Raw genomic sequence first — 23,797 nt, forward strand, 5'->3', positions numbered from 1 at the left:
CCCCACAGGGGACATTGGGACAGACACACAGGCAGGCAGGCAGGCAGACAGACACACACACACACACACACACACTCACGGCTGTGAAGCAGGTATCACCCCCAGCCCCGGCCCTGGAAACGTTCAGCAACCTGGTTACCGTGGCGACCGCGTCCTAGTCGTAGATCTATCTGAAAGAAAGCCAGACCCTGCCCCGCAGCCTTTTGCAGTTTTTCCAGTTACGGACTACATTTCCTTGAAGGCATCATAATAAGATGTAACCTTTTTTGTGTGAGATTTTCTAGAAGTTCTGGGGAGCCAGCTGAGTAAGACCGCTCAGATGGGATTCCAGCCCGGTGTCCATTCTGGACCTCACCACCAGGCCTGGAATCACCCAGATCCTGCTTGTATCCCGCTGTAGACCACGTTTCCCGAAGGCCTTTGCGTCGCTGCGACATTCCATACACGAATGCCCTTTTGTCTTGACGCAAAGATCCGGTGTGTCCAGGTCGTGGGAACCGGAATCCTCCCTAAGACCCGCGCCCTGTGTTAGGGTTGGAGCACGAGACAGCTCCCGTAGAATGCGGGGGAAAAGCGGAGTGCTGTCAGCGGCTCGATGCTGACAGCAAAGAGGAGAACGCTGGCTCTGGAGGACATTTCTTCTAGATCTGATTGCTCCAGACGACTTCCAGGAAGTCGGCTTTGCCGGGGTGGCATATCGGTGTCTCCCTCCGCCAGGAAACAGACACCGTCACTTTAGTTCCGAGATCAGCGAGGTCCTGTTGGTACTAGGTGTGTTCCACCGCTCTGAAATTGATGGGTGTGGCCGCTGGAGAGACCTCGGGCGCGATCCGCACCGTTATCTTGGCAAACCGGAGCCAGTCGGAGGAGGGAAGGGTATAGCTTGTAGTGTTTTAAAGCTGGATGCATGTGTGCGCGTGCTTGTAGGACCGCTTGGGAGTCTAATGTTCGTGGCCGCTGGTTTCCTCTCCATCTCTCTAATGTCCCTTCGTGTAAAAGGGAGGAGTTCTCTCAGCTGAGAATTGCTTCATTACAGCTGCCACAGTTCTTTCACTTTACAGAGAACGAGGCTCTTTTGAAGAATGTCTTTTAATGTGGATTTAACCCCTGAAAGCATCAAAGGAAGATGCTAGTGTGGTAGTAGGAGCAAATGTGACTCCATTTTGTTTTATGACTTCATCCTGTAAAACAACCATGCCAAGTAGAAGAGTCATGACTGGGGCAAGTTGTTCTTTTTCTTTTGCTATAGAAACCTTTAAGAACACGGAACTACCTAATGGGGCATTGTTTCTGTAACTAGGGTAACGGGGTTCTGTTTCTGTAACTGGGGTGTCTGGGCTAACTGTGGTTAGGCTTCCCTCCACTTGACTGCACTGTCCCGCTTCTGTAACCTGGCTGGCTTGCATTGACTAGACCCCCTGAACATCTCTTTTGCGTTTTCAGGCTTTTAAGGAGTGCCCTTTCAATTGTTCGAGTCTGATCAGGGGAACAGCTTTATGTTCTGGTCAGCTGCCACCTGTGCGCTTCAATAAAGGCTTGATTCGATTATACGTGAGTGGTCTGGAAGTCAGTTTATGAAACCCTGGGAGGAAGCTTTAACTATAACATCTGGGGGCTCCCCCGGGATCCATTTCTTCCCTACCGTCACGCCAAATTTGCCTCCAAAGACGGGCCTTTGGACCTCGACCCCAGAGTAGAGGGGAGCTCCTGAGAGACATTCCTCAGCCTCACTCTGAGGAGGACTCCAATCCATCCTAGGACGCTCTGAAAAGCCTCCTGCTGGCCTGTCAGTTCTGGTGAGTCAACTCTTCTGTGGGGGAAAAGGTCAGATTGGATGCAGTCCACCTTCCCTGGGACAGGACGAGACGTTGTCACTGTCTCCCTGGAGGTTTCCCTGTGTGACCTCATCTGTCTGTATCTGGGGCCCACTGGAGGCCTCCCTGGGAGGCCTCATCTCTCTGGGGGCAGGACTAGACTTCTGGAAGTCAGTTTATGAAGCCCTGGGACAAAGCTTTAACTATAACATTAGTAGATGTCCCATTCCACCTTGAGAGCCCTTTGGGGTGGGGAGGACAGCTTTCTTGCCTGAGGTTGGGTAGAGATGGTTATCCTAAATAGTTTTGTGGACTCTGAGGAAGATTGAGTTTCCTTTGGTTGTTTTTTCTTTATTCTGCTTTTTCTAAGAGAGGTACACAGGGAGGACTTACACATTTGAAAGTCGTTATTTTAAAAAATATTTTTTAGTTGTAGATAAACATAATATCTTTATTTTTATTTATTTTTTATGGTGCTGAAGATCGAAACCATTTCCTCACATGTGCTTGACAAGTGCACTAACATTGAGCTGCAACCCCAGCCCTGAAAGTCTTGCATAAAGTAAGTTAACATTTTCTTTCTTCCCTCAAATTTCATTCTTTTCAAGGCATTTTCTGTGCCCTACAACATCTTCCTGAGGAGGAACCAGCCAGCCAGTGATACTATAGTTATGCTTTCTAGCCACACTAGACTTCTCCTTTCTACCCAGTTACATATCAATCCTTTCTGAGCCAAGATTTTGATAAAAATAATTATACTTCTGGAGGGAACTTTGAAGACCTTTTAATTTTAACTTTATTAAAATTTCAAGCAGAATAGAAAGTATAAATCTTAATGTTTCTAACAGTATAGCTATACAGTATAGCTATAATTAAGAACATAACTTCTATCAATCTTTACCCATTTTCTTCCTATAATAGTATGAAAATACTGTTATGTCAACTAACAGTAGTTTCATACTATCATATAACCAGTCCATATTCAAATTTCCCTAGTTTCATAGATAGGTTTTTACAGTTGCTCCAGGTAAGTTCCACACATTGCATTTTGTTGCCAAACTTTAAACCTTGTTTAATCCATGTCAGTTTCCTCCTGTTTTTTGCTTTTGTCTTCATATAATTGGTGCTACTGATTTGTACAAAACCTGTATCATTTGACCTGTAAACTATTCCACATCTTACTTTTGCATAATAGATTCCTTGTAGTGTATAAATTTGTTACCACATCCCCTGTATTTCTGCAAAAGTGTAGCTAGATCTAGATTCAGATCAGGTTTTATGTAAATCACCTTTTTAGGCAAAAATAGTTCATGGTTGGTACCTGTTGCATCACATCATGAGGTTCTGAAAAGTGTGGTCTCCCACTTCTGGTGATGTTATACCCATTAGTATTTATGTGCTATCTGCATAATGTTCCCTTTATAAAATTTCCTCTCCTCTTTCTCCTAAAACATGCATTCTCAAAGGAGGAAAAAAGTGAGTATTGCCCATGAAGGGCCTGGTTAAGTTGTCCTATGTGAGCTTCCAGGAGTAGCTGGAATTAAGAGATTTGCACCACCACACTCAGCTCTTCTATATATTTGTTTTGTTTTTTTGGTGGTGCTGGGGATTGAACCCAGGGCCTTGTACATTCGAGGCAAGCACTCTACCAACTGAGCTATATCCCCAGCCCTCTTATGTACATTTTAAATCATGATTTTCATCTTTTCCTCAACTTTTTTCTTTTGATTTGTAAAATGAAGCTCATTTGATCCTGAAAGTTACCCTTTTCAATATAAGTTTCGAATCCCCCCCCCAATTTGTCATGTGTCTGTATGTTTTTGTATCCCATGCAATTTTTAAATGTAGTAAAATTTATCCATATAATTTTAAGTCATAGAAAGGTTTTTTTCCCCTCTGGAGTTAAGAAGAACACAGCGAGTTTTTCCTTCTAGCACTTTTATGATTTTGTTTTATAGTATTTAGAGCTCTTATTTATTTGCAGCTAATCTTAGTATGTGGTATAAAACATAGATCTGATTTTACCTTTTTTACTAACATTTATTAAATAGTCCATCTTACACAGAGATAAGAGATTTTTATTATATTCCACTATCCTGTATATCTATTTATATGCCAAGATCTAGCATTTCAATGACGTGGACTTTATAATTTTTTAAAAAAAATCTCGGTTCTAATTTTTTTTCCAGGTATTTTCTGGCTATTCTTACTTTTTAACTTTCTTGCTCATTGAATTTAAATTTAATGTTTCTGGGTCCATACTTCTTGATGCTTTATTTGCATCTCTATCCTATATCAAATATCTTATCCACTTGTAGGGAATTTACATCTTTATATTAATTTTAGCACATGTATTCTCAGTGAGGATGTTATTACCTTCAATGGATGAAAATTGGTCATGGGAGTCAAAATCTTACTATAATGGCTTCTCACTCTTCAAACTACATTGTACCCAAGAAAATCTTGTTCCTTATTATTTACTTTTTCATTAGCTTTTCTTGGGTATCACTCAAGCAACATTGAGTTCAAGAAAGATGCATATGCAAGATCAATATTTCAAAAAAAAAATCAGTCCTACAAAACTATGGCAAAAAAAGTGACTATAATTTGAGGACTTTCACTTGTTCAGTATTTTTTTGTTGTTTCTTGGTAGTTGTAGATGGACAATATGTCTTTATATCATTTGTTTAGTTTTATGCAGTGCAAGGATCAAACCCTCACACATGCTGGGCAAATGCTCTGCCACTGAGCTATAGCCCCAGCCCACTTGTTCACTCTTGAAGTCATACTTCTGTTTTTTTCAATTAATTTTTTTTGTATGTGGTGCTGGGGATTGAACCTAGAGCTTTGTGCATACAAGATAAGCACTCTACCAACTGACCTATATCCTCAGCCCTTGAAGTCAAACTTCTAAAGGTGGCCTGCTGTGTGTACTTTCACTGTCTTGTGAATCTTGTTCATATTTAACCCTCAATGCTTTTGTAACCTGAGCTTGGAGAATTAAATAAAAATAGTTTTATTATTTTATAAAAAATATTTTATTATTTTATAAAAGTTATTCAACCTGTTGAATAAAAAATTCTGAAAGGAAAGACTTTATGCAAAGGATCATTGCTATAAGGGAAGGAAACTGCTATAATTGGGAGCATACTACAACCATAAGATCTGCAACCATCTCAAAGTTCAGGCAAAAGGAATTTTCTTTTATGGGAAAGAGCAAACAGGCAAAAAAGAACTGATATAGGGGAGTGGGAAGGGTGTAGACAGTGGAGTTGGAGATGTTGTCGGCAGTCATTTGGGCTTGAGTCACTGTTCAGGGGGTTGTTACCATGCTGAGGGGCTGGAGAACACATTGAGGTCCTAAGAGGGTGGCTTTTCTGGGAAGGGCATGAAAGCTGGGTAAAATACTTCCACCTCATACCTTGCTTATGCATCTTTTCCATTTGGTAGTTCCTGAGTTTCAGGTAAACATAAGTAAAGTACCTTCCTGATAATAAATAAAATTGTAGGAGGCCATAATATTGGACTAGGATCCTTCACTAGACCTTAGCATATATATCAAAATGGAATCAATCATGCTGAGGTTCCTTGCCACCAAATCAAAAACAAGTTGTCATCTAATCTTCAGAGAAATCAGGAGAGACAAACCAGTTTCTGAAACAGGCCAGGTTCAATTGGTATAATAACGAATTTTCCTCTACTTTAATCCTTAAATCATTTAATCCTTGTAAAAAAGTAACCTAAAGTGGGCTGGAGTTGTAAGTCAGTGGTAGAGTGCTTGCCTTACATGTGTGAGGCACATTGGGTTCAATTCCCAATACCACATAAAAATAAATAATGGTATTATGTCCATCTACAATTAAAAAAAAAGTGGCCTGAAGTAATCTGATGTTAATCAGTAATTTTTCTATTGTTCTCTTTCCCTGTTCCCACTTTACAAGGACTTTGAAATGACAAATCTGTTTGATGTGCTTTGTTTCCACTTTTTACAGCCCTTATCTATAAAAGTAAGCTCTGTGTTTGGGGATGTCAGTCAGTGGTAGGGTATTTGCCTATTATGCACAAGACTCTGGATGTGGGATTTCCTGGACATGCTCTTTCCTATGCTACTGTAGAGTGAAGGTACACTAGGAAAGTAGCACCTTTAGCGTCCTGTTTGACATCATGGAATTAAGGAAAATTCTATCCTGAATCTCTTCTGCTCTAGCTGGTTTTCATTGGATTTGTGGGAGGGCTGAGATTTTTCCAAATTCCCTCAAAGAGGGAAAGTTTAAGTAGTTCCGAGTCACTCATTTTGTGAGCTTTGAGGCAAGTCTGATCTCATGGCTTCTTTTATTTCTCCAGCACTGGCAACTTTGGATTCTGCACATTTCCAGGAGAGAAACTCAGAGAAAAGATGTGTACTGACAATTTAAAAAACTATGCCACATGTGAGTCATTATTCCTTCTTTCCTTCTTGAAGGACAATCATTTCATTGTGTGATGTGAATATTGGACTTTTGTATCCCAAAATTTTCTGCCTTTTTTGGTTCCCTAAGAGAACTGGTCCCAAACATTTCCTATTCCAATAAGTGATACTAGGAAAAAACCACTGACTTCTCTAAACATTTTCCCTCTGTCCATTGTTTAGATGTTCATTCATCGGATCGTTTTACATTTTCACATGCATAGTCTCTTACTAGGAGCCCTGAGGGAGCAGAAATAAGTCCTCTTTTTTTTTTTTTTTTAACAGGGTGGTGGGCAGGGATTGAACTCAGGGAACGCTCAACTACTGAGTCACATCCCCAGCCCAATTTTTATATTTTTTATTAGAGCCAGGGTCTCTCTGAGTTACTTAGTGCATCACCCCCGTTGCTGAGGCTGGCTTTGAACTCGCTATCCTCCTGTCTCAGCCTCCCAAGTTGCTGGGATTATAGGTGTGTGTCACCAAGCCCGGCTGAAATACCTCCTCTTAAGAGCAGTCTTAGTACCATGGTTTGATGAGTTAGAGATGAATTGTTAAGAGGGACATATAGTAAACCTTGATCTTCTCTACATAGTTTTTCCAGTTGGAAATGACAGCATTTCTCTTTGGATGTTCTGTCAGTGTGTGACAAGATTTTCTGTGAAACTTTAAAAATTGGGTGGGAACGGAGTCCTGTGAAGAAAGAGATCTTGACCCTTGTGTTCCTGTTGTTATTGTAACAACAATAAATTTGTCTAAAAAAAACAAAAAAAAAAAAAAGAAAGAAAGAAATTACTGGACCCAGTGGCTCACACCTATAATCCAAGCTACTCTAGAGGCAGGAGGATCACAAGTTCAAGACCATCCTCTATAACTTAGTAAGATCCTGATTCAAAAAAATAAAAAGAGCTAGGGATATAGCTCAGTGGTAAAGCACCCCTGGGTTCAATCCCCAGTACCAAAAAAAGAAAAACAAGAAGTTTATTTTTATACTTCTGGAGGTCAGAAGTCTGTAATGGGTCGGATAGGGCTTCAGTCAGGGTATCAGCCAAGCTGTGTTTTTTCTGGATGTTCTAGAGGTGAATCTGTTTCCTTATGTTTTCTAGGATCTAGAGAATGCCCACAGTCTTTGGCTTGTGGCTTCCTTGCATTCTCAAAGTCAAGAATCATATCATTTTGACTTGTATGTTTATAACAAGGTCTCCTCCTCTGACTTCCCTGTTTTTTCAGTCATTTATAAATACCCTTGTGATTACATTAGGCCCAGCCAAGTAATCTAGGATAATTTCCCATATCTCTGGATCCTTAATCACACCTGACAAGTCCCTTTTGTCATGTAAGGTAATGTAGTTACAGGTTCAAGGGAATAGGATGTGGACATGGGGGGCGGGGATTATTCTACTTATCATCATACTAATCTCACCCAGGAACCAATGAGTGAAGACGGTTTTCAGTGAGGTTTGCCTTGGAGATGGCCAGAATGTGCCAGTCCAGAGCTTTTAAATTTAAATTTTTATTTTGAATAACTTCAATTAAAAAAAGGATTTCATAAGGTTATTTACAATGCTGAATGTACAATTATGAATGTATGTCTTTTTGACAACAGGGTACCATTCTTGAGCAGCAATACAATTTTTAAAATATAAAGATGTAGTATTATTTCTCATATAAAGTTATTTTAAAAAACCAAGGTCTTAAGGAATTCACAAATCATAACAGGAAGTAACTATTTTATTAATTTCATGTGCACATAATTACCAAATTTTAATACATTAAAAATATGTGTAAATGCCCATAGACTGTACAAAAATTAACACCCCACTTTGTTGAAAGTTACCAAATACTTCCCACCATAAATATACAAAAACCTATTTTCAGATGTCAAAATTACATGCATGAAATATTAAAATGGTTTCTAAAGCCTGCATTTTGCTCTTCATGGACCAGAATTTCTTAAGTTATTTTCAAATTCTATTAGTCTAGAGACCTGGCAAAAATTGTTTGGAAAGAGTCTATCAATTTTGTTTATCTTTTTGTTTAAAAGGAGAAGAGAAGGGAAGACTTATTTTCATAAAGAATTAATTGTTGGGCTGCAGTTGTGGCTCAGTGCTAGAGCACTTGCCTAGCACGTGTAAGGCACTGGGTTCAATCTTCATTACTACATAAAAGTAAATAAATAAAAGTATTGTGTCCATCTATAATTAAAACAAAAAAGATTTTATTATTGTTTATTAGAATGAGAAAGTTTAATATTCTGTCTGATTGCATTCAATTTTTCATGTCCGCATTTCCCCTTTTTTACTTCCAGACCTTTCTGATTAATTGAATTGTCCTATTATACACAGAAGGTTTGTCTGTAGCAATACGAGTACTTGAGAATCATGTTGCTACTACAGTTTAGGCACATATATTCCTTAAGTGACCAATAATATTAATATTATCAGCCATAGCCTATTGTCTATTGTGTCTTACCACCTCCTTCCATGACCTCTTCCATCCTTTCTCATTTCACCTCAAAATTGTTACCATATTTTCACAAATAAAGAATGAATTTTTTGTTCTAGTGGCCGGTGACTTTCAGTAATATGTCTGTCAACTTCTCTCGGGAGGAATGGGAATGCCTGGACCTTGCCCACAGGGATAAGGATAGGACATTAGAGAACTATAGCAATTTAACCTCACTCAGTAAGCTCTTCTTATATAATAATCAGAATTTGTCCCCATATAATTTCTGCCTCCTTCATTGTGAATTTCTAATTTCCATTTCCAAGGAAAATTTCAGTTTGTAGAGGTAGAAATGGAGTAGTTCACTGTGTACTTTTGTGTTTATCATCCTTTGGATCATGATACCTTCCTCTGTCACTGTCTCTTCATTGTTGGCCAATGAACCTGATTTGATTCTAGAACTCCTGTAGAATCACCATGTTCCATTTCTTTTCTTTTAAGCTGTATCATCCCTAAGCCAAATGTGCCTTCCTTCTTGGAGCAAGGGAAGGAGCCTTGGATGGTGGTAAGAATCAAAACAGGAAGACAGTGCTCAGGGAAATGAAGGTTGGTCACCGCAAATCATCTGTTGCTGGTAGTATTATGGTTGGTCTGTGAAGTAGCAGCTCTTTGAGATGTTTGTGTGAAACTCTCATGAAAGGCCCGAGGAAAGAAGGCCTGACACCTGGGAAGAGCAGGTACATTATATCAGTGTGGAGATATATATATATATATCCCACTCTTCTCTCCTATTTCCTCTTTTGTTTTAAAAAGGAAAACTACCTTTGGTCTCTCTCAGGGGAAATCATTCTATTTATTTTTTGAATTGTTTTTTCTCCTAGATGTTCTTTTATATTTAAACTTGGACAAGTATCTCCAACTAGGTCTATTGAGAATTTCCTGTGTTCTTAGATTAGGATGGTCAGGATAATCTGTCAGGGGAGGTAATCTTTGAACTGGGACCAAAATAAAGTTAGCCATGAAAAAAAATCAAGGAAATAGATTCTGGTAGAGGAAGCAGAAGCACAAAGTCCCAGAGATAGATTGAACTTTGCTTATTTAAGGATTAGTAAGAAAGCCAGGGAAATTAGAGCAGAGACAGTGAGAGTGGAAAGGAGAGGTGAGGTAACCAAAATAGATAGAGATTTGATCTTATAGGACCTTTTAGGCCACTGCAAGTAATGAAATTTTATTCTGTATATGGAAACCAGCCCCTGACTTGTTTTGTGCAGATGTAAGGGATCTTTGTTTAAAGATCCTGAGGTACTGGGGTTGTAGCTTAGTGGTAGAGCACTTGCCTAGCACATGTGAGGCACTGGATTCAATCCTCAGCACCACATAAAAATAAATAAAAAATAAAGGTATTATGTCCATCTAGTACTAAAAATATTTTTTTAAATGGAAGCGGGGGGGGCGGGGCTGGTTTGTAGCTCAGTGATGGAGTGCCTGCCTTGCACTACGTAAAACAAACAAAGGTATTGTGTCCATCTACAACTAAAAATATATTTTTAAAAAATAATGAAAGCAGGACTGGGATTGTGGCTCAGTGTCAGGGTGCTTGCCTTGTATGTGTGAGGCACTGGGTTTGATCCTCAGCACCACATAAAAATAAAGAGATAAATAAAAGTATTGTATCCATCTAAAAAACTAAATAATAATAATAATAGCAGGAAGACCATTAGAGGACTAGTTCAGAATTTCACATTGGAGGTAGTGGCTTGGAATGGGGTTTAATAGATGAGAATTGGTGATATTTTAAAAATAGAATAAATACTTTTAAAGTCAAGTACTTTGAAGGTTGGAAATAGAGTCATCAGTGTTAAGAACCTGGCAGAAGAAAGTCAAGTTGTGTATTTGAGATGCTCATTAGATATCCATATGGAGAAACTAGATAAGCATTTGGAAGCCTTCAGGTGGTGGGGATAGTCAGGACCAATAAGAAATATGGGATTAATCTTGTATCATGGAACCGGATGTGATTATGGAGGACTTGATTTAGACTGAAGGCAAGGCAAAGTGCAAGGACTAAACCATAGGCATTTCACATTCAGTCAAGAAGAGGAGACTAGTCTAGCAAAGGAGACTGAATAGCTTGTTATCAAGGAATGTAGTGTACCAGGAACCAGTGACAAACAAAAGGAGGGATTTGAGTTGGGTGTGGTGGTGCATGCCTGTAATTCCAGCGATTCAGAAGGCTAACGCAGGAGGATTGCAAGTTTGAGCCCAACCTCAGCAACTTAGTGAGACCCTGTCTCAAAAAAAGAAAAAGGCTAGGGATGTGGCTTAGTGATTAAGTACCCCTGGGTTTAGTCCCTGGTACAGAAAAAAGGGGGTGGGGAATTTGGTTAATGAGAGATTCTGCCAATTGGTCAAGTAAGATGAAGGCTGAGAATTAGCTATTGGATTTGGCAAGACAAAAGGATATTGGTAACCCTGACAAGTAGGTTTGGAAATGAGAGGAACAAAAACCTGATTGTAGAGGATTAAAAAGAGAGAAGAAATGAGCCAACATTGGGACAGTGAATTAGTTCACCAGGCAGTGTTAAGGCCTTTTTGAGGAGCTCTCAAAGATATAAATAGAGTTTAAAAATGTTTTAGAATTGCCAGATATGGTGGCACACACCTATAATCCAGGTTAATCAGGAGGCTGAGGCAGGAGGATCACAAGGTTAAGGCCAGCCTTGGCAACTCAACGAGAGTGTCTCAAAAAATAAAAAGTACTTGGGGTGTAGTTCAGTGGTAGGGCACCCCTGGGTTCAATCCCCAGTAACACACCCAAAGATTAATATCTATGTCCAAATAGATATCATATTGAAACTTCCATAGTAGATCATGTAACAAAAAGTGGTACTAGTATAGATGTTATTGAGAAGCAATCTAACTTGAATTGAGCATCAATCATAAAGTATTTATTTATTTATTATTTATTTTTTAGTTGTAGACAGACACAATACCTTTATTTTATTTATTTTTATGTGGATTGAACCCAGTGCCTCACACATGCTAGGCAAATGCTCTACCACTGAGCCACAACCCCAGCCCTCAATTATAAAATCTGAAAAGACATTCAGTGTCAGTTTGAAATGAATAAACATTAGGATTGGAGTAAAGCTTGTGGTAAAAGCATGTGAAATAGAAGTCTTCACACGGTGTGGGGAAGAGGTGTTTTTATAAATGTTAGTGATTGTTAGGGTAATTGGTTAAAATAAGTTGGCAAATGAAATTATGATGGGGGAGAGAATAAATTTATTACTTGTATTTGGAGTTGCATCATGCTTTTTCACTTCTAAAGCCAACTGATTACTTCTATCCTTTGAAAGGTGAGAAAGCCGTGTTGTTCTATGTGAAGGAATGATATGGCAGTTCTTTTGCATACTTTCTTGGTAAATAGAGCTTTTTGTTGTTGTTGTTTTAAATATATTTTTAGTTGTCAAAGGGCCTTTATTTTATTTTATTTTTTTAATCTATCTATCTATTTAATTGTGGTGCTGAGGTTTGAACCCAGGGCCTCACACATGCCAGGCATGTGTGAATTACACCACTGAGTAGCCATTGAATTACACCCCCATCCCTAAATTCACATTCTAGTGTTTTATTTAAACTCTATTTACAGTATATAGGTTCTAGAATAATTTTTGGGTTAAGTGATAGATGTAATAGTGGTAGGAGATGTAGAAATACAAGAGCATTTTCTTGTGTGAATGATGTTTGTTATTATTACTGTGACTTTTTTCCTCATTGTGTTGTGGTTCATATATACAAGGAATTCAGGGCTATAATTGTATATTAAGTCCTCTTAGAATAGTGGTAAAATTAGTACATAAGTGCTGGAGGTGTAGCTCAGTGGCAGAACACTTGCCTAGCATGTGCACCGCCCTTCGTTCAATCTATATTAGACCACCCAAAAAAATAAAATTTAGATCATGAAAATAATACTATAATTCTCCACCTAGGTAAATAGTTGGTAGTAAGGATAAGTTAGTTAGGCTTTCCAATACTTGCTTTGCTATTAAAGGAAATAACGTCTAGTCTTCAAGCTAATAGTATAGTTTGGCTATAGATTTGTTCAGAGTTTGAATTTGCAAGACAAAATAATATTGAAGATGTGAAGTCAGAGATGATTTTTTTTTTGTACTGGGGATTGAACCCAGGGATGCTTTACCACTGAGCTGCCTCCCTAGACCTTTTTTTTGGGGGGTAGGGGGTACCAGGAATTTAACCCAGGGGCACTTCACCACTATGCCATATCTGCAGCCATTTTTATTTTTTTATTTTTGAGTAAGGGTCTCACTAAATTGTTTAGAGCCTTGCTTACTAAGTTGCTAAGGCTGGCCTCAAACTTTGGATCATCCTACCTCAGCCTCCCAAGTTGCTGGGATTACAGATGTGCACCACTATGCCCAGCCCTGAGAACTTTTTAAATTTTTATTTTGAGCTAGGGTCTCACTGAGTTCCTGAGGCTGGCCTGAAACTTTTGATTCTCCTGCCACACCCTCCTGAGTAACTGGGATTACAAGCATTTGCCATTGTGCCTGGCCTATAGGTGACTATTAGGGCTCTATCGCCTATAAAACTTAAAGGCATTTGGATAATAACATCTGCAATTACTAGTGTTATTACAGGTGAATAAGTCTGTTGGATGTAAACAAATAGACTTTGTTACACTTATTCCACTTAGGAATACTCTGAAATGGATAGGCTGTATACTTTGCATGCATTTAAAATAATAGTAATTCATGTTATGTCATAACTCCTAATTTTTGTAATAGCAGCTGCAAGAACTATAAACCCAGCATTTGAGGGTTTAAAGTTATAAACACGCATCTACATTTGCTTTTTTTTAAAAAAATATAGTTGTAGGTAGACAGAATGCCTTTATTTTTTATTTTTATGTGGTGCTGAAGATTGAACCCAGTGCCTCATGCATGCTAGGCAAGTGCTCTGCCACTGAGCTACAGCCCCAGCCCCTACATATGCTTTTGGTAATGAAAAGTAGAGGCCATAATGGACCATTATTATGCTTGCTAGAATATGAGTTTGGCAGTTTTTTAATTCAGTACAGTTTATTGAAAATTTAGTGAGACTTCAAGTTTTGAATGTAGATTAATGATACAAGCAGTATAAAGAGCCAGTCAAGGGCTGGGGTTATGACTCAGTGGTAGAGCGCTTGCCTAGCACATGTGAGGCACTGGGTTCCATCTTCAGCACAACATAAAAATAAATAAATAAAACCAAGGTGTTTTTTTTTTTTTTTCTTTAAAGCCAGTCAATATAGAGAACAGGAAATAAAACCCTGCATTTAATTGTTCTGTTTAGTTTCCACTTCAGGAAATTATTTACTGATAATAATAATAATAAATTGTTAAGATAATTGTTAGGAATCATTATACCCTGATAATTATTTCCTGATGGGATTAGTATTGCTTTAAAAGAATATAGAATAACTGGGCATAGTGGTGCACACCTGTAAGCCCAGTGATTTGAGAGGCAGAGGCAGGAGGATTGCAAGTTCAAGTCCAGCCTCAGCAATTTAGCAAGGCCCTAAGCAACTTAGCTAGACCCTGTCTCAAAATAAAAAGGACTAGGGATTGTCTCAGTGTTTAAGTGCCCCTGGGTTTAATCCCCAGTACAAAAAATAAAAAGAGAGAAGGAAAGAAGGCATTCATGGCAGCTGGGGTAGCATGTGGAAATTCTAACTGGCAAAGAAGAAAGAATTTGATATATTCCAGGATCTTACATCAGGCCAATAAGAGTAGAGTATCATTCTTGAATTACAGTAGTGGCTCAGAATGAAGTAAAATGTATTCAAGAACTGGATCATGCAGCAACCTTTAAGACTTTTAAAAAGTATATATTTGTAGTTATAGGTAGACATAATACCTTAATTTTGTAATACCTTTATTTTTTATACCTTTATTTTATGTATTTATCTTTATATGGTACTGAGGATTGAACCCATAGCCTCACACATGCTAGACAAGTGCTCTACTACTGAGCCACAACCCCAGCCCCAACCTTTAAGACTTGAATAGGAGTTTGGATTTTATTCTAAGTTAATGTATAAATCATTGAAACATTATGAGTAGTACTCTCAAATTTTGTTTTATATCAGAAGCATCTGAGGAGATTGATGAATACAGGTACATTTGCATTTTTAAGTTGTTCACAAGTATTAAATATCAACAACATTCAAAAAAATGGTACTAAGCACTAGAGACAAAGCAATGGATGCAACAAAGTCCTTGCTTTAATTAAGCATTGGAGAGAAAAGCAGTAGACCAACTTTAAAAATAGTCTATTAGTGGAAAATACAGTAGAGCTGCAATTACGTATTGGACATTTTCATAACGTGACTTTTGAGCAGACAACTGAAATGAGGGGATAACAAATATAGATAGGGACTGGGTTGTGGCTCAGCAGTAGAGTGATCACCTAGCATGTGTGAGGTCCTGGGTTCAACCCTCAGTACCACATAAAAATAAATAAACAAAATAAATGTATTGTGTACAAATAAAAAATAAATATTAAAAAAAAAGAAATATAGATATTTGGGGGTTGAGGTTATAGCTTTGTTGAAGAGCACTTGCCTCGCACAGGTGAGGCACTGGGTTTGATCCTCAGCACCACATAAAAATGAATAAGCATGATGGGAGAGGAGGGGAGGGGGAAGGGGGGAAAGGAAGGGCAGCAGAATAAAATAGACATTATTATTGCTGTATGTATATGGGTGACTGTATGACCAATGTGATTCTGCAACCTGTACAATCAGAAAAATAAGAAATTATACCCCATTTGATTAAAAAAATGAATAAGCAAATAAAGATTTTTTAAAAAAAGAAATACAGATATATGGAAGAAGAACATTCCAAAAAGATAAGTAAGGTAATGATTTCCCCTCGCTTAGGATGGTTTCTCCATGTGCATGTATTGGTGACTACTTACCTGAACATTAAGGAAGACCCTTCTTTTTCCAGTTGTTGGGATTGCAGACATGTACCACCACACCTGGCCAGTTCTTTCTTTTCCTATGAAATATATATTTATGCTTTTAGCCTAATTCTATATCATACTAGGGGTCTTTCATATCTCAATTTATCATTTTCCCATTTTATATTGTTTTAGACCTACAAAAATTTGACTTCTTTGTTTCTGCAGGGTTTTTGAGTCATAGTTATTTTTGTTTTTGTGATACTGGAGATTGAACTCAGTGCTTTGTCCATGCTAGGCAAATGTTATATAAATGAACTCCATCCCCAACCCTCTTTCTTTCCTATTCCCTCTTCCTTTTCATTCCTCTTCCTTTTTTTTTTTTTTGGTTTGTTGTTTTTGGTTTGTTTGTTTTTTGAAAATTTGAGACAAGGTGTCTCTAAGTTGCCCAGGATGACCTTTAACTTGCAATCTTTCTCCCTCAGCCTTTCCAGTTGCTGGGATTACAGGTGTGCACCACCCTGCCTAACTTCAAGTCAATAGTTATTGGTATCCCCATTCTACGGTTATAAAAGGTACCAGCCATGTTTTCTTGTCATACTTGTGAAGTTTCTTTTTTGTATTTTTATTGTTATATGAGGTCTCTTGATTTGTCAGAAATTTAGTCTGATTTACACTACCAGGAATAAATTTAATTTTACTTTTTTTTCCCCCCAAAGGTTACTTAGTCCTTCTTTTCCAAAATGGTTTCAGTACAGTGACTCTTGCAAAGAAAGGTGGTTAGGGCAGAATGAGGGTAGTTTGTCATCTGTGAGGTATACTAGAAAATTATCAGTGTTCAGAATACATAGAGGATAATGGAGAAGCCCAACTGATGCGTTAAAGGGTATCCAGAAATTCACTGTGAAGATTAAACACTGGTAATGCACAATTACCCCAAACTTGAGAAGGCAGTTTGGGCCTAAGGAAAAAGGAATGAATTATACTTTTCTATAAATGTATGACCCGAACCAGTGATGGGGTCAGCAATTCATCAGATAACCTCTAAATGATATTTTTCTCAGTGTACATATCACTTTGGAAAAGAAATCTAGGGGCTGGGGTTGCAGCTCAGAAATAGGGCACTTTCCTTAAATGTGTGAGGCACTGGGTTCGATCCTCAGCACCACATAAAAATAAATAAAAATGAAGATATTATGTCCATCTACAACTAAAAAAATATTAAAAAAAAATTAAAAATAAAATAAAGGTATTGTGTCTGTGTTACAATTAAAAAAATATTGGAAAAAAAAAAAGAAAAGAAATGTAGCCAGGCATGAAGACATACACCTGTAATTTCAGTTGAGATGCTGAGGCAGAAGAATCACAAGTTCAAGACCAACTTGAACTGGGCATTAAGCAAGATCCTACCTCAAAATAAAATTGAAAAAAGAAATGAAGATGTATCTCAGAGGTAAAATGCTCCTGGGTTCAATCCCCAGAATGACAAGCACACAGCATCAATGAAAATGGCCAGTTTATCATAATAAAGTTATATAACAATAAATTACTTTCCCCATAGTTATAAAATTCCACCTGTTAAAGATAGGAGTTATTAAAGTACTAAACGTGTGCACTAGAGCGATTGCCTAGCATGTGCGAGGTCCTGGGTTCAACCCTCAGCACCACATAAAAATAAATAAATTATTTTACTTTTTTTCCCCCAAAGGTTATTTAGTCCTTCTTTTTCTAGAACAGTGACTCTTGCAAAGAAAGGTGGTTAGGGTAGAATGAGGGTGGTAATTCTAAAAGGGAGAAGAACTGCACTTAGGGACTGGGGTTGTGACTCAGTGGTAGAGCTCTACAGCATGTGTAAGGCACTGAGTTCAGTCCTAAGCACCACATAAAAATAAAATGAATAAAATAAAGGTATTATGTCCATATACAACCAAAAATATTTTTAAAAAATCTGTACTTAGAAGAAACTGAGTAAGTAAAAACTAAAAGTACATTTTCATTCAGAATTCTCATCCATCCAGATAAAAGGTTTGTAAGCATATTATAAGCATAATATATTTTAATCATATATTATTCTTTCATTAACTACTGGGTTCAGCTATTGTTTTATTCATGTATCTTCCTGAATGAAATTTTTGAATTTGTTGTTCCGAAGCTATTGTCATCTAATTATAAGAATTACATCAACATAAACTGGCAAATTTGCTGTAGAATTGTTTTGTTCCTTGAGGGTGTAACTATACAATTATATAGTCTCACATGATTTTTAATTATAATTTTTTGAGGTTTTTGTTTTGAAAGGTTGTGCAAAACTACTGTATTTATAAAAATGGCACAAAAGAGAATTCAACAGTCAATGCACATGCATACTTCATTCACATCTTCAACAATGAAAGGTATTTAACACTACAAAACTAAATAAGAATACTAGCTTCAATGGCAGCTGTTAAGCACTGGAGTCACGTAAGTTACACCAGAATGGGCAAATATTGCCCAAATAAAATTCTGTTGTTAAAGCTGAAACAGGTTTAAGGCCATTCAAGTTCAAGCACAGTTATACAAATCTTTCAAAGCCCCTCGTATTTTCATTTGAATTTGTGATCTTTCTTCAAACTTGTGGTCTTAAACTTCTGTTTGACAAAATCCAGAAGGAAAATACAGAAGAAATCAATACAGAGGTTACATTAAATAAGAGTAACATACACAGCTATAATTAAGATAAGCGAGGAAGGCAAAACATTAAAATTGTAAAATTTGCTTATTACTTGTGGGAACCTTTATTAGGAGTTAAGTAATATATACAGATACTTTCAAGTAGATTACTTATGTTGCTCTAACATGTCCTTTTCATCAATGCACTGTTAAAACTAATCAAAACCTCTACACATGTATATTCCAGTACATACTATGGCTACCTGCAAAACCGCCAGTCTCATTTAAATGGCTTAGTGAATGAAAGGAATAAAAGGTGGATAAGTAACATATGAGGAGACATAATGGGAATTAGAAAATTCATGCAGGTCAGCTCTTTTAATCAGCCAGCCAGCTTACTAGCAACAAGGGATGGTTTCCGTTGAGGAAGGTCCTGGGGAGTAGGAATATGGTCACCAGTGACCTCTTTCTTATCCGGGCCTGCAGGGGAAGTTGCTTGTTCTTCGTCTTTGCTTTTGCATGTTGCAATCCCCAGAATCAAAATATTTTTGCCCTTTCTGCAATCGTTTCCTTAAAAAATCTGAACCTCCAGGCTTTTGTCCCAGGTGAGGATACCTTGCTTTTAATTTTGCTTCTTCAGCTTTATCTGGATTAGTCACTTTATCTTCTTCCATTTCCTTCTGCTCCTCTGCCGGGGCAGCCTCTGGGACTTCGGTGGACATAGTGCTCCCTCTGCCCAGCCGCACTCCTCTGGCTCTGTGACAACCGAACACTTCCTCTTTCCTTCAAAGGTCCTTGTTTTTTGCCTTTGGGGGCTGTTTAAAAAAAATCATTTAATAATATTTCCTAGAAAATAAGTCCTCTTCCTATAAAAATCACACTTTATATATTTTAAAAATACCCTTAAGAGTATAGGTACATCCCTTTCTTTATCATAATGATAAAGACAGAGGCATTACCAAATCTGGTAATAGTTTTCTTCAGAGAAACAGGTATTTTTGTGTGTTTGTTTTTTGTTTAATCTGGTACTGGCGATTCAACCCAGGACTTTGTGTATGCTAGGCAAGTATCCTACCCAGCTATATCCCAGCCCTCAGAGAAATGCTTTGGATAAATCTTTATTGTTCCTCATTCCATGATTTGGTCTTTATTTTTTTAAAAAACATATTCATCCACTCATTTGGGGCACTTGATTTGTGGTGCTGGGAATTCATTCCCAAACCTTACACATGGTAAGCCTGTGCTCTGTCACTGAGTAACATCTCCAGCACAGATGCTTTTTTCTTCTTCAAGCTTGCTGAGTAATCATTATTTAATTCAACAAATCCTTTGAGATCTTACAATATTGTAGGCATTATTGAAACTGCAAGAGTGGTGACAAGACACAGACTGCCATCTGTCTTCCTGGTTGCTTACATGGAACAATTTCTACTAAGAACTGTTTTGGTCTCATTCATAAAAATTGAAATACAGAGGTCTAATTAACATTCACATTTAAATAGTCAGCAATTTCACCTTTTGTTCTTTAATCTAAGAATTGTTTATATAAGTAATACTAAATTTCCAAGAGGTCAGAATTCATTTGGCTCTCCATTTGCTGAATTTTAACTATGATGAAAAAAATAAATGATATGACATTTGGTTTTAGAAACTATTGGGACAAATTACATCCAAATGCCTTTGTTTCTCCACCTTTGGTACTGAGGATTGAAGTCAGGGGAACTTTACCACTGAGCTACATCCCCAGCCCTTTTTTATTTTATTTTGAGACAGGTTCTCACTAAGTTGCTCAGGGGTCTCACTAATTTGCTGAGGTGCCCTTGAATTTATAATCAGCCTTTTGAGTCACTGGGATTACACGTGTGTGCCAACAAACCTGGCTACCAAATGCTTTTTTTTTGGCAGGGGCGGTACTGGGGATTGAACCCAGTGGTATTTAACCACGGGGCCACATCTCCAACCCTTTTTTTGTATTTTATTTAGAGACAGGGTCTTACTGAGTTGCAAAGCGCCTTGCCGAGTTGCTGGGGCTGGATTTCAATTCACAGTCCTGCTTTGGCCTCCCAAGTCGCTGGGATTATAGGCACACACCACCATGCCTGGCCCAAGTGCTTTTTTAAACAACTATTGAACACTCAACAATTCCACACACACTAAAACCAGTAAGTAAGAATTTTTTTTATAGTCCAGGTCCTTTGAAACAGCATATGAAATTAACAGTGGTCAAGGCTTTCTAACTTTCATTATAATCTACTGGTTTCCATTCAGAATTAATGTTATGATAAGACATACAGATAGCATATTTGTCATCATTATGCCCTTATAGTCCTGCACTCGGTAGAAATGGCAATACTAACACTAATGATGGTCATTAAGTTATCAAGTCTCAAAATCATCCAACCCTTGTAATCTAATGACTAAGCAAACAGATCAACTGAAATTACTTTCCAACAAATATAGAGGCAGGATGTATTGAAACCAAGACATGCAAAGTAAGTTAAATGACATAGTTTAAGGCTTTTCCAAACTGATTATATAAACAGCCTCTGTATGAGATTTTTGGAAATGCAATAAGATTCTGGTAGTGATGGAATATTTCCCACATGAATTAAATATAAATTCTTTATAAAAGATATAAAATTATCTCTTTAGAAAATGATCCAAAATCAGGCTGGGGTTGTGGCTCAGCCATAGAGTGCTCGTCTAGCACGTGCGAGGCCCTGGGTTTGATCCTCAGCACCACATAAAAATAAACAAAGGTATTGTGTAAAACTAAAAAATAAATATTAAAAAAAAAGAAAATGATCAAAATCAATTCTCTCCCAGTGATTCAGGAGGCTGAGGCAGAAGGCAAGTTTGAAGCCAGTCTTAGCAACTTAGTGAAATCCTATCTCAAAATTAAAAAAAAAAAAAAGGACTAAAGATAGCTCAATGGCAAAGTATCCCTATTCAATCCCCAGTACAACAAAAAAGGGAAAAAAAGGAATCCATACTCTGATGTCATTCATAGCATTTAACCATGATGTTCCATAATTGATGATGAGCAGATTTTTTTCCTAAATTATCATAGATTGCATGGTGTATTCTTTGATGGGTCCACTGTGTGACCTGTCAAAAGGTCAATATTATACTTCTAGTGTTTCTCTAAAGAAGGAACTAACAGACTGAATTAATTTTTTATGAATAAAGTCTTTTTTATGTTTTAATCTGGGAAAATCTTGTCTCTAAATCTTCATATTCATAGGATTTCTTAAAGGTGTAAATATTCTGGTGTTGAGCAAAATTTAAGACTAAAGGTGTTCCCATAGTCTGTCCATTTATAATGATTCTCACAATTGTGAATTTTCAGCTCTGTAAAGAATGAATGGTGACCAAAGGCCTGGTCAGTTTTCTTACATTCATAGGGTTCTGCATCCGTATGTATTTTCCTATGTTGAGTGAGCTGTGAGCCCCAGATAAAAGGATTTCCCACATTTTTCACTTTTATAAGGTTTCTCACCAGTATGCATTCTCTGATGTTGAATAAGTTGTGAGCCCGAGAAAGGCTTTCTCACATTCTTCACATTCATGTGGTCTCTTTCCAGTAAGGATTTTCTGATGTCAGTTCTGAATCATGAAAAAAAGGTCTTTTTACATTCCTTGCATTCATAATTTCTCTCACTGTATGTTTTCTGATGTCCATTAAACTTGAGCCATGAAGAAAGGTCTTTCACATTCCTAACATTCATGGAGTTTCCTCTCAACATGACTTTTCTCATGGTGAGCAAGATGTGAAGCCCAAATAAAAGTCTTCCCATATCACTTACATTTATAAGGTTTCCTACCAGTATGAACTGTAGGGCTTCCTCCCAACATGAACATACTGGTGTTGGGCTAGATTCGCACTATGAATAAAGGCTTTTCCCATTCTTTACATTTATGTGATTTCTCATCAGTATGAATTGTCTGATGTTGAGTTAGGTGTGAGCCACAAGTAAAAGGTTTCCTGCACTCCCTACATTCATAAGGTTTTTCACCAGTGTGAATCCTGGGATGTTTAATGAGATGTGATCTTTGACTAATTGTCTTTCTACAGTGAGTACATTCATAGGGCTTTTCACCTATATGAATTCTGTGATGTCGGGTAAGGTCTGAACCACAACTGAAGGCCTTCCCATATTCTTTACATTTAAAAGATCTCTCCCCAGTATGAATTCTGTTATGACCAGTAAAATTTGAGTTCATTCATTTTCTCACCAGTGTGTAGTATCTGCTGTTAAGTTCTGAATCAGAAAGAAGTGTCTTCCCAGGGGCTAGGGATGTAGCTCAGTTGGTAGAGTGCTTGCCTCACATGCACAAGGCCCAGGATTCAATCCCCAGCACCACACACACGCACACACACACACACACACACAAAAGGATTTTATTGTACATCTTAGTTTTATACATTTCATATATGCTTTTAAAGCTTTACTTAACAGTTCAGTGGTTTTCAGGCACAGAACTTAGGATATTGGAGCAAGTCTTTTCCTGGCATATAATGGACATTAACCATGATAGTGGATAGTTTCCTTTTGACCTAGCTGCTTTCTTGATTGAATTTTATTAGAGCAAACAGCTTTAAGACATGTGATAATGCTAAATGGAAACAATGAGATTGAAAATGTTTATAACCTATATTTTCTTAAAGTCTTTAAGATATAAATGATTACTTTTCTCCTAAACTAGGATCATTCAGTGAAAATAATATTGTCCACAAACTATTTGGAACAACTGCCTAAGAACCCACTGTCTTCAGGCCTCACAGAATGAGGTAATGGTTTGATAGATTTCTGTTTGGTATCCCTGGAAAGTGCCTTACTCATATCATAAGCATCCTCATCGGGCTCCCCATTGCTGGCTGAATAGTACTCTAACAACTGTCCTGTACACACTGTAGGCCACTGCTTGTACATGTTGACTGCAACTTGATTATACTCTTACAAAGAGATCAACCAAAAAAAAATCCACTTCTTCTTTCTGAAATATCCTCTAATAACTCTAAGTTTAGCAGCCAAACCAAGGTGTTGAAATTCAGGGGCATCAGACAGAGCTGTGACATGCCCATGCCATTCTGCCCTGGCTACTGAGCCTTCTGCTTTACCCATAATGTAACCCATTAATTCTCCACCAGGTGCCTCTGCAATGATGAAATACTCTGGCCACTGAACACTGTACTGTAAGTAAAAGGAATCCCACTGTCATATATAAATTAAAATAAAAAAAAGGAATCCCATAGGTTTCTGTAAGAGGTTCCAAGTTAATGTTGAAATGAAAATGGTTGTCACAGATGAAGGTTGAGGGCATGGTCCTTTCACCACGGCCACCATCCCAGAAAGCCAGCTTATCTCCTCTTCACAGAATTTCTTACCAGTATAAATTAACTGATGTTGAGCATGGTGAGAGGCAGAACGGAAGGTTTTTTTCACAGTCTTTAAATTCATTCTCTCCTATATTGAGT

General features: G+C 37.7%; 1 long non-coding RNA gene, 1 other non-coding gene and 2 pseudogenes across 3 annotated transcripts in view; 1 reads left to right on the top strand and 3 right to left on the bottom strand.

Moving 5' to 3' along the window:
• The first annotated feature begins 428 nt into the window (after positions 1-428).
• LOC131424004 (uncharacterized) overlaps positions 429-23,797 on the top strand; it is a 59,158-nt gene continuing 35,789 nt past the window's right edge. Inside the window, exons 1-6 of one of the 2 annotated variants that reach the window (XR_009226347.1) lie at positions 429-1,796; positions 2,297-2,376; positions 6,159-6,244; positions 16,155-16,244; positions 23,026-23,110; positions 23,471-23,588. This is a non-coding gene — a long non-coding RNA (uncharacterized LOC131424004). Of the gene's footprint in view, positions 1,797-2,296; positions 2,377-6,158; positions 6,245-16,154; positions 16,245-23,025; positions 23,111-23,470; positions 23,589-23,797 lie in introns of those variants that run through there. The other variant, XR_009226346.1, reaches the window with a different exon arrangement.
• Trnas-cga (transfer RNA serine (anticodon CGA)) lies at positions 3,409-3,481 on the bottom strand. Its single transcript has one exon. It is a non-coding gene; the product is annotated as a tRNA-Ser (tRNA).
• On the bottom strand, positions 18,135-22,145 carry LOC124089951 (cAMP-regulated phosphoprotein 19-like; annotated as a pseudogene).
• Positions 19,055-23,083, bottom strand: LOC131424003 (zinc finger protein 790-like; annotated as a pseudogene).

The sequence above is a fragment of the Marmota monax genome, unplaced genomic scaffold (assembly GCF_021218885.2).
Source record: "Marmota monax isolate L192 unplaced genomic scaffold, Marmota_monax_Labrador192_F-V1.1 WCK01_AAM20220418_F8-fsc00228, whole genome shotgun sequence".
Classification (NCBI taxonomy): Eukaryota; Metazoa; Chordata; class Mammalia; order Rodentia; family Sciuridae; genus Marmota; species Marmota monax.